This window comes from Macrobrachium rosenbergii, chromosome 40 (genome assembly GCF_040412425.1).
Source record: "Macrobrachium rosenbergii isolate ZJJX-2024 chromosome 40, ASM4041242v1, whole genome shotgun sequence".
NCBI classification, from domain to species: Eukaryota; Metazoa; Arthropoda; class Malacostraca; order Decapoda; family Palaemonidae; genus Macrobrachium; species Macrobrachium rosenbergii.
In genome coordinates, this window is record NC_089780.1 from 26,380,582 (window position 1) to 26,391,684 (window position 11,103).

General features: G+C 34.4%; 1 long non-coding RNA gene across 1 annotated transcript; it reads left to right on the top strand.

The window, feature by feature from the left end:
- The first annotated feature begins 570 nt into the window (after positions 1–570).
- On the top strand, positions 571–6,901 carry LOC136826273 (uncharacterized). The gene is made up of 2 exons (XR_010849578.1): positions 571–1,233; positions 5,753–6,901. It is a non-coding gene; the product is annotated as an uncharacterized lncRNA (long non-coding RNA).
- The last annotated feature ends 4,202 nt before the right edge of the window (positions 6,902–11,103 follow it).

The window sequence follows — 11,103 nt, forward strand, 5'->3', positions numbered from 1 at the left end:
AGGGCGCTTTCCTATTGGTATATGAATTACCAGATAACGTTCTGAGACATTAAAGTAATCTTTTTTCTCGTAAGCATCATGTGGTCACATCCGCTCTGGGCGTCTGCTAGTGAAATAAACACCAAAAACTGGTACGTTCTGACGTCAGCGATACGTCATCAGACGATCCCGAGTTTGAGTCCCGTGACCGACTCATATCTTATTCGTACCTGGAATTTTTGAAACCCTATTCTCTGACTGTGCACGAGGTTTTAATTTTCCGTACTGCGTAATGAGGACGCAAGAGAAATGAATAAATTCGTAGCTGATCTCAACGTGGGAATGACTAAATACCTGTCGGGTATCTGACTACTAGTTTCAATGCCTAACTATAAATGTTGACTTTCTATTAATATATAAAATGCATTTTGCTCAAAAACTATGCTGATATACACAACATGAGCAATTATGAGACCATTACCTTAAAGTATAACAAAAAACATAATTCACCTGCACTACAGATTTTAAATGGTTGAGTGGCTTTTAAAATGTCTTACTGAAACTTTGAAGTACCTTATGAAAAGCAGTAAATCAATTTTTGCAGCCTTCGATGAACTTGTAAATGGTTACAGGACAGTGAAGTATGAGGCGTCGTGTAGCTCTTGCTTCACTGTGTCTATTTCTGTCCTAGAGTCAGCGTCCTGGCAAAGGATCGGATAAGACCGGGCATTGCAACATACCTTCTTGCCAAATACTTCTATTTTTCTACGATACAAAACAATTGTCGTTTAGATAAATCTGTATAAAATAAAACTTCGGTCAACGTCCTGGCTACAAAAAATAAGTAATTTATTCATTGGTTAAAACACTGGAGTCAAATTAGATTTCAATCTTAGACTAAATAAAATAAAGAGTTATGGAAGTTAATAGCAAATAATGTCGCCCAGAGTTTGAAGTTTTTCTTCAAAGGCGAAATGAAAGTTCACAGTTACTAAGATACAAATCAGACCTGCAATAAAGTGGTTTCGAATCGATCTTGAAACATTACAAAACAGTTCCCATTGAATAAGGGACAAATTTCGCGCCAGGGGTGAAATTTGGCAGGGGTTAGACACTGGCCCAGTGGCAGGTATATATAATCTTACCCTTGGCTAGAGTGTGCCAAAACTATCAGAGCAACTGTGAGAGCTTTACTCCACCAGTTCATACACAGATCTTGTGCCGGTTACACAGCTTCCCCTTGTGAATTAACAGGTAAGTGGCTTTTAGGCCTAACACAAGATTCGTGTATAATTATTTCTGTACTGAAAGAACGCGCAGTATTTATCTTTGTGCAGGAACTGTAGTGGAGTTTAGTGCAGTTTAGTTTTGGTATGATAAGATACTGTAGTATTTGCCTCACCGGATACATACGTGGACCTTATTTGTGGCTATCAAGAAGCAAATGAAAATCCTAATGCAAGGTTTCAGTATAAGACGGGGTCAGTAATGCATAGGGGTTTCAACTGATTCTCTTGCGGGAGTGTGAGACCACATGGTCGAGATCATTTCAATATTACGTAAATTCGTAGCGAAATCATACACAGGAGTATTTTGAGCAGTCGTAAAAGGTGGATCATTTTAGTTACAAATCAGGACCATTTCATAAAGCAAAAATAGTGTTAGTCTATTAACTGAAGTAAAAACTGATACACTTCGGCGCTGGCACTGGTCCACAGAATTATGTACAGACACGCAAGCGATGTGAAGGTACACAAATAAGTACTTTTCCAAAGGCTTTTTAATACCTGTCTCAATACAACGTTTATACCCAGCCACAAATTCGAGTCACCGTAACACCTCAACGGTCTTATAGCATAAGATGAACTTCTGGGTCGATCTACCTACTTACTACTGTAGGACAACGCGTAACGGCAGCTCTGCAGCTCTTTTAGCCTAAATTATATAACACGAAATGTCAATAGTTTAAAAGTATGATTATTATTCGAAGGGGGATAAAAATGATTTGAAAATGTAATTATTTAAGATTCTTATGCTGAGACTGTTAAGTCACCGTGAAATTATTTTTAGAATATTATCAGAAATGGTTCAAGCCTAACTTTTGTAGTAGCAGCAGCGTAAAAGCAACAGTAGCTCGGTCGCATCAAAACCGTTATTTTCTTGTCAGTCAAATGCAGTCATATTGCATCGCACATATTGACGTGCACTGAATGGAAAACTGCGTTTAAAGCACTGGGTTTTCTTTCTTAGTCTAGGGTTGAGGTTGATGATAACAAATCAGTATTGAAATTGCAAACTTAAACAAATTTTGTGGTCTTTTTCTTTGGTTGAGCAGCTGGCAGAATTATTTCTTTGAGTGAAACAACTTGACCTTTTGCGTACTGCAATGTGCAAATAATTTTCGCCAAAAACTAACGGAGAGGTAATATAATTTTTATCTTGATATACTTTCACTGGCCAGTTCTGTTAATGGGTAGACAAAATCAGGTTCTCTACTCTTATTATGACACACACACACACACACACACACACACACACACACACACACACATATATATATATATATATATATATATATATATATATATATATATATATATATATTATATATATATATATATATATATATATATATATATATATAGATATATATATATATATATATATATATATATATATATTAACTTTATCACTTACACCATTGTTCTGTGCATTAATGCAATTACTAACAGGACCTGTTATTATATATATATATATATATATATATATATATATATATATATATATATATATATATATATATATTTATATATATATATATATATATATATACATATATTAACATATATATAATTTATATACATACTGTCCATTACATACATAAATAACATACAGTATATACATGTACATATATATATATATATATATATATATATATATATATATATATATATATATATATATATATATATATATATATATATATATATATATATATATATATATATATATATATATATATATATGGGGATAATAGAAACAGGGAAATTGATACGGGAAAAGGTTCAACAGAACAAAATAATAATAATAATAATAATAATAATAATAATAATAATAATAATAATAACAATAATAATAATAATAATAATAATAATAATAATAATATAATAATAATAATAATAATGACCAGCAGAGCCATTATGCTAGCAAACAACGCTCATAAAGGATAACATATAAGACACTAATTCAAACGTTTCCGAAACCACTACTGTAGTTCCCTATTTCTTTGGTTAATGCAGGTCATATATCTGGAATGGGTTTCCTTTGCCATATCGCTCCATAACAGGTAGTCTCAAGCAGGGCCGGATTAAGGGGGTGGGGAGCCATGGGCCTGGGCCCCGGCCACCCACCAAGAGGGGGCCTCCCACCAATAAAAAGAATACATTTTAATCTAATCAGAAATTAATCCTGACTATACATATAACTCCATAAGAAAGAATGAGCTATTATAATTATATGTGTTAGTTACATTATTATTTTTATATAAATAATTAATAAAAGCGGTCCCGGTTTAACGGGGTTCCGTTCTGGCGTCGTAACCCGAAAATCGTCGTAAACCGGAAAATCGTCGAAAATCGTCAAAATCATAAGAAAACCTTACTTTTAATGCTCTGGGTGCATTGAAAAGGACGTAAACTGCATTATTATTGAGTTTTACATAAAAAAACCTTCAAATTATGATTATTCTGCCGTTTTGGGGCCAAATTTCTTCCGTCGGATGTACGCGTCGTAACCCGAACATGCGCCGTAAGCGGGAAATAATTTCTGATGAATATATTTGAAAAGCGTTAACCGAAATATAAATAAATTGGGACTGACTGTATGTGTAAAAATATGGTAAGAACAACTTATGCTTATTTTATTTTGTGTTTATGCATATTAATAACATCAGAAGAATAGTCCCATTGTAGTATTTCCTAAATAAAACTGTCCTACTAATATATTAGTATTACTGTATTTTGGCTACTAGATTAATTAGACTATAGTTTGTAGTGTATGCAATAGGAATTGGAAAGGGGGCCTCCCACCAGAGTGGGTCCCAGGCCTCCCACCAGCTTAATCCGGCCCTGGTCTCAAGGTTCTCGCTTTTGTTCAGTGATCCTCCATTGTCCGATGAACATCTTGTAATTCGCCGGAAACGTATAAATTACAACGGCATATCATGGCACTGGCTTGAATGCATTCAGATTCGTCACTGAGTAATGCTTAGCAAGAGATTTGTCATATTTGTAAGTCAGAAATATTCTATCGGTCTATTGCTAATACATTTTTTTCTAATGTTGAAGCATCGTCAAGCTTCGAGTCTAGAAAATAGAGAAGGACGTGTGTTTAAATAACACAGTTGTCTATACCTTTACCATTACGTGACAGATTATTTAGACTATTATACTAATTACTGATATAATACCTTATTAGAATATCTATGTAGAATATACATATAACTACGCGACTTCATACAGTATGATTTACTCCTTCCTAGACTCAGACATAATGGGCCGGTGCCGGCGGTGAGAGAGAGAGCGCACGGGTGTGACTAGACTATGACTCATCACAACCCCTGCTAGACATGTAACATCATAGCCTGAGTCTGTACCATAGACCAAATTATAGTGAAATGTCATTCAATTCCTCTGGCCAAAGATCGAGAAGTGCTAAATAAAGAGAATTCAATTTCCAACATAAATAAATAAAAGCTCTCTTGAGATGCCCCAGGAACAGGAGCCTGTGGTGACTTATGGCCAGCTCACGCAACGAAAAATAATGATTGGATCATTGGTTCAGCGTTCTTCTACGAAAAAGGAAGGTATCGGTAATCATTATGCATTACGACAGAAATGAACTTCTGGCAACATTCTTGCTTGCTCTGTATGAGTGACCCTGAAAGGTCCGCCAGTATTGGCAGCAATATCAGCTGCTCAAGATCGCACCCAGACATATCTCCGTTTGTTTGTACCAAGGAGACTTCTTTATAGGGATAGACAAAATGGTCCGGTATTTGCAACGATCTAAAATGGTTCCTTTATAAAAATTTAAAGTAAATTAACTAACATAAAATTGCAACAATTATGTAATAAACTCATCTAAATATATTTCTGAAAAATAGATTCGTAGTAAATTCGTTGAATTTAGATAAAAATCCAAGTAATCTCCACAAAACTAGTAATGTTGTTGAAAATAATCACATTCGTCTTCACCTGAGTGCGTTAGAGAAGACATGACACCTCAAGTTTTCACAGTTCCTGGACTATTAACTATTTTCATCCACTACCCTCCTCACAGCCAAGGCAACTATACAGGCACTACAAGACAGCCATTCAGAAAACGTTAAGCCAATTGGATATGATTAATTTTAAGACCGGACAGATCGTTTCTTGGCACGATACTGCCCGCTACGAAAGAGCCCACCTAGTCATTTCCAGTATTTTCTGGGCACTGTCAACTTAACCGTGTCCTAAAAGATATTTATTATTATTATTATTATTATTATTATTATTATTATTATTATTATTATTATTATTATTACAGGATAATTGAATGGATCGTTCTTGCCTGCACAAAACTGACAATAATGAAGTAGCATTTTACGAAAGTTTTTCACGTATGCAGTCGTTAAATGACCTTTTAATCAAAGCAATAGTTGTGTTAGTAATCTTTTTAAGATGGTGTACACGCGCATGACATTTTAGATTTCAACTCCCTTTTTTTTCCTCAGATCCAGGACATGGGTGACGTAGAAAAGGGCAAGAAGATCTTTGTGCAGAGGTGCGCTCAGTGTCACACAGTCGAGGCAGGCGGCAAACACAAGACTGGACCCAACCTCAACGGCCTCTTTGGACGTCAGACTGGACAGGCCTCTGGCTATGTCTACACTGACGCTAACAAGGCAAAGGGCATCATCTGGGAAGCTGACACCTTAGATGTTTACCTCACCAACCCTAAGAAGTATATTCCCGGAACTAAAATGGTCTTCGCTGGATTAAAGAAGAAGAATGAGCGGGCCGACCTCATCGCTTACCTAAGGGATTCTTGCGCATAGATTGTGGAAAAAGATTACCGTTTTAAGAACTAAGTTAATGACACCGCGGAGCATGTGGCAAGCCAGAGGAAGCATTTGCTGAATATCTACACCTCGCTCGTACCCTAGAACATTCAACGATTAACAAAAGACAGCAGTACTCTCTTTCTGCACAGCGGTGCACCTCTTGCTTACTGTCCTGCAGTCCAGTCATTTGTAATCTACTCAGCTCAATGACTAACGAACTTTCGTCAATTCAGTATAGGACCAACGATGACTGCATGTCCTTCCAGCAGCTGAGGAAGGATATCTAGTCGTTATTCACTGAAATAGAAGGGCAGGTACTTGCCCCCCTGAGAAATTTCTCTCATACTATTTGCTATAATTGATGTTTCCCCGGTATTATTTGAATGTGAAATTCAAGAACATGGTTGCCTAGACTAAATGCATTAGAATCTAAAACACTTTATTAGCTACTTGAACCACCATTAAAAAAACAAGAACGGAAAATTCAACCTAACCTATAATAGTTTTTATGAAATCTGCGTTCTCTTGAAGAATACGTTGATTTTAATCCGTCAAACCAGTCTTTCAAGTATCATTGGCAACCAGATTCCCGTTTTCTTTAACATTCATCCATTTTCTTCGGAAATTTTCCCCACATAAACACCAGGAGAGGACAGAGGAACATCTCAGGGCGAATAGCACTTGTCTCTTCGGTCTGAAAATAATCATTTCTCATCATTTGTGTATAAGTCATAGCGTGTTTGTTCATCATTGGCCCATCCGGATGGGTTTTTGAATCTGTATTCATCATAATGAAGGAAAATATATATATATTTAGCACTACTGGTTTCATTTGACAAGACTCTTATCATTTTTGTTGATAGCTTTATCATGATATTATTATTATTATTATTATTATTATTATTATTATTATTATTATTATTATTATTATTATTCCAGCAAATGAACGATTGACAAGTTAAAAAAATAAAAACAGACTAAATAAAAGTGAGGTATAGCAACATGCAAATAAAAAACAAACAAATAAAGAAAACAAATAAGTGAAAAAACTATTTGCATAAACAAACGGCGACAAAGAAATAAACAAGAAAAATTAAGGTACAGCTGATGCATCACTAACATTAAAAACTCATTTGGGAAAATATCATTCTGCAGGTATCTAATCATTGAGAAAATAGGTATAGGCTTAAGAGGAAGCAAATTTATGAGATTTTTCCAATTCCAACAGTGACAGATCTTTCGAGATTTCTGAAAGGTCCAGTTATCACTTTTTACCCATTTTTGCAACAGAGTTTGAACTGTCCATATTTTGACAGTTTCGATTGAATTTTTTTTTCCTATTATTGATTTAAGCTATATCTCTCAAAATCCACTACTGTAGGTTTCTTTGAAAAAAATAAATAAATAAGAAATAATAAGCCATAATCGGTGTAATTAAAACAAAACATTTTTCACTCGCTGCCTTAATAATTAAATTTACCCAAAAATGGTATATATAATTTCTTTATTCCAAACCAACGAACACGAGTCACAAAGATGAAGTATATTTTACAATGAATCAAAAAACGTTCTCTCTACTCAGGGTTTTATATAATCACGATAACAGTAACAGTAGCAATGACAGTATCTTTATGTCTGTAATTTCTTTAGTTTTTCGCAAATACAAGAAAGAAAACAAGAAAATGGGATGGAATGAAATATAGAATTTTGGCCATAGGCCAAGTGCTGGTGGGACTTATGAGGTCATTCACCGCTGAGAGGAAAATTGAGAATAGAAAGGTTTGAAAGGTGTATCAGAAGGAAAACATCGCAGTTGCACTATGAAATGATTGTTAGGAGAGGGTGGAAAGTACGATGGAAGAAGGAGAATATTAACGGAGGTACTGTAAAAGGAATGAAAGGGGTTGCAGCTAGGGGCCGAAGGGACGCTGCAAAGAACCTTAAATAATGCCTACAGTGCACTGCATGAGGTGCACTAATGGCTGTACCCTTCCTACGGAGAGTAAACAAGAAAAGAAAAAAATGTGAAATAGATGATCATAAATAATTATCGAATCTAATTACGCTACTATTATCAATCTTCAGACTTGGTTAAGATAAAAGAAATACATTTAAAAATACAAAACAAGATAATCTCCCTGATTAAAGTATCTTATCGATGACGAGACGTTCGAGAAATTTGGAGTCAAAATAAAAAAAAAATCTTGATGTTTTGAAATCGGACTTTGGACTGCTAAAACAAGTGCAGTTGCCTTTCTCTATATTTTTTCATTTATTTATTTTGTATCATAATCTGGCGTCGTAATGAAAATTATTAATCTCCTTCTCTTTAATAACATTAAATTTCACGATATGAGAAAATGACAAGATGTTATGTTTTTCGATGATAGTAATTGTTACTGAAGGTCTCGTACCGTACTCATCGTTCGGAAACATTTTCTACCTTCTTACGTCAGAATAATCACCAGACAAGACCTTTTACCTTTATATTAGAAATTATATTAAAACATTTCATACACAAACACAAATTAAATAAATAAATAAATAATATATATATATATATATATATATATATATATATATATATATATATAATATATATATATATATATATATATATATATATATATATATATCACCCGTTTTTCCTATTAGAGGGTGGAGGTCCGTCTGTTTTCCAACTGGTATTTTAGGAAGTTGACTAGTTGCCATAGACCTACTTCACGGCTGAGGTCAGCATAACAGATTATGCACAATGGATTCTAACAGCTGCTCTTGTGAATGAAACGAGTGCTTAAACCGTGTTGCTTAAACTTTTTTTGGCAGTGACCCAAAATCTTGTCTAAATTAACCATTTTCTTTTTATATAATTATGCTTATGAAAACGTGTTACAGAAACAATAATTATGCTTATGAAAACCTGTTACAGAAACAATAATTATGCTTATGAAAACGTGTTACAGAAACAAAAATTACATGTAAGAGATTTTTATCAATGTAAGTAGCACATCTGCATAACAGATCCACGAGAAACAATATATTAACTAGCATAAAAAACAAAATGTTTTTGTTTCATGATATAAAATTAAATGCATAATTAGGCTATGATTTACCACTGTGGAGGAAGAAAAGCAAAATTATCCATACAAGCCTACTTAACATGTAGTAGGCTACTATTACAATCACTATGAACCTTGACACTGGACTGTTTTGACCGGCTCCTCAAATCTGGGTGATTTTGATGATAGAGCATCTTAGGTCAACCTCTGGTTGCAGGCAGTTTCTGTACTTTGTCGTTGTGACTGTGAGGGTTGATAATCCTGCTTCACACAAGAAAGTTGTAGTGTCTATGTTGGGAAGATTTCCGACCTCAATTAAATGTTCTATGTCTCTATAATGTTCTGCTTAGATATTAATGAATTATGTATTTCTAAGACAATATTTTCTCTAATAATAATAATTTTAATACGAATATTGGGGACCCACTGAAATGGTTTGGCGACCTAACTTTGGGTCGCGACCCTGGGGTTAAGAACCAATCGACTTCAAAGCATCCTCTCTCTCTCTCTCTCTCTCTCTCTCTCTCTCTCTCTCTCTCTCTCTCTCTCTCTCTCTCTCTCTCTCTATATATATATATATATATATATATATATATATATATATATATATATATATATATATATATATATATATATAACGTTAATAGGTCTCCCGTCTAAATCTCATATTCTATTCTAAACTAAAGTGAAATTCAAGTCACGTCATTCTTCATTCTGAGACCTCTAGTTGGAGCCGGAGTCCAGAGAATAAGACTATTCTCTAATTTAGGTTGAAACCAACCGATAGTAAGATAATCAAGTAAAATTATCTTTCAAACTAAAAATTTAGATATTCTTTATCTTAATGAGTGTATATTAGATTGAATAGACGATCAAAGCGCTGCTAAAGTATGAGATCTTGCGAAAGCAGTTTAGCAGCTCACCTGGCGGCCTAACTTGTAACTGATCTTTTTTTCACCTCATAAAAATTAATTAATTTTTTTACAATTTCACCTGGTACAGATACGTTGCATCACATAGTAAACATCACGCTATATATGTGAAACTCTCATGAATTTAATAATTGCCATTCATTCCTATAATTATAAAACAATATTGGTTTCAAGCCTTAGGCCTAGGACGTAACGAGAGATCCCTATTTTACTTTGGAAAAGTAAACCAACATACAAACATATGCCTAGAATACTCTTAATGAAGTACTGGTAAATATTCAGGCTACAGTATAGTGCCAAGGCGTTGCCCGTATTGGCAGCGGATGTAGGCTAGTCTGGCAAATAACGTGGCACCGTTGGTATCTAGGTCACTGTTTCAACCACAATAACATCATCTGAACACGATTTCTCAAATTTTTATATTATCATTTACAACTCATAGATATTCTGAATGCATAAACACGACTTGCGAAATCATGATCTCTGGATTTTCCTTATTTCTGCAATTCCAGCTGAAAGCCATGAGAAACAACAGTCTTCACAAATACGCCATTTAACAGAACCATGTATGTTAGGCCTACCGTTTGCTTCGTAACTATTATGTTTTCAATCGTTGTTTTCTCGTCGAGTTCGTTACTGGTAGCTGTTTTCTCCAATAGTTTTCAACTTGACTCATCGCCTTTTTTATAAATGATTTGGCCTAGGGACGTCTGCAGCTTATTTATTTATTTATTTTTAATGGCATGTAAGCATGAGCGTCTATTATGCAACGAAGACTTTACTGGGCTCATTGAGATACGGCCAATCTTCTCGTCTATCACAGCACTGCCGCCAACACCTTTTTCAGTTCATAATGTTTAAGTTCGACTTTCCTTTACATGCAAGATCAGGGTTTATTAAATTCTCCAGACAGTATTAACCTTGAATTAAGTTGATTTTACTTTGCTCTTAATTTAAAACGATCTGCTTGTTCCCTTGGTGTGGAGACAAATCTTTCCTCGATCCCATGCTGTGTTACTTTATTTTTAAT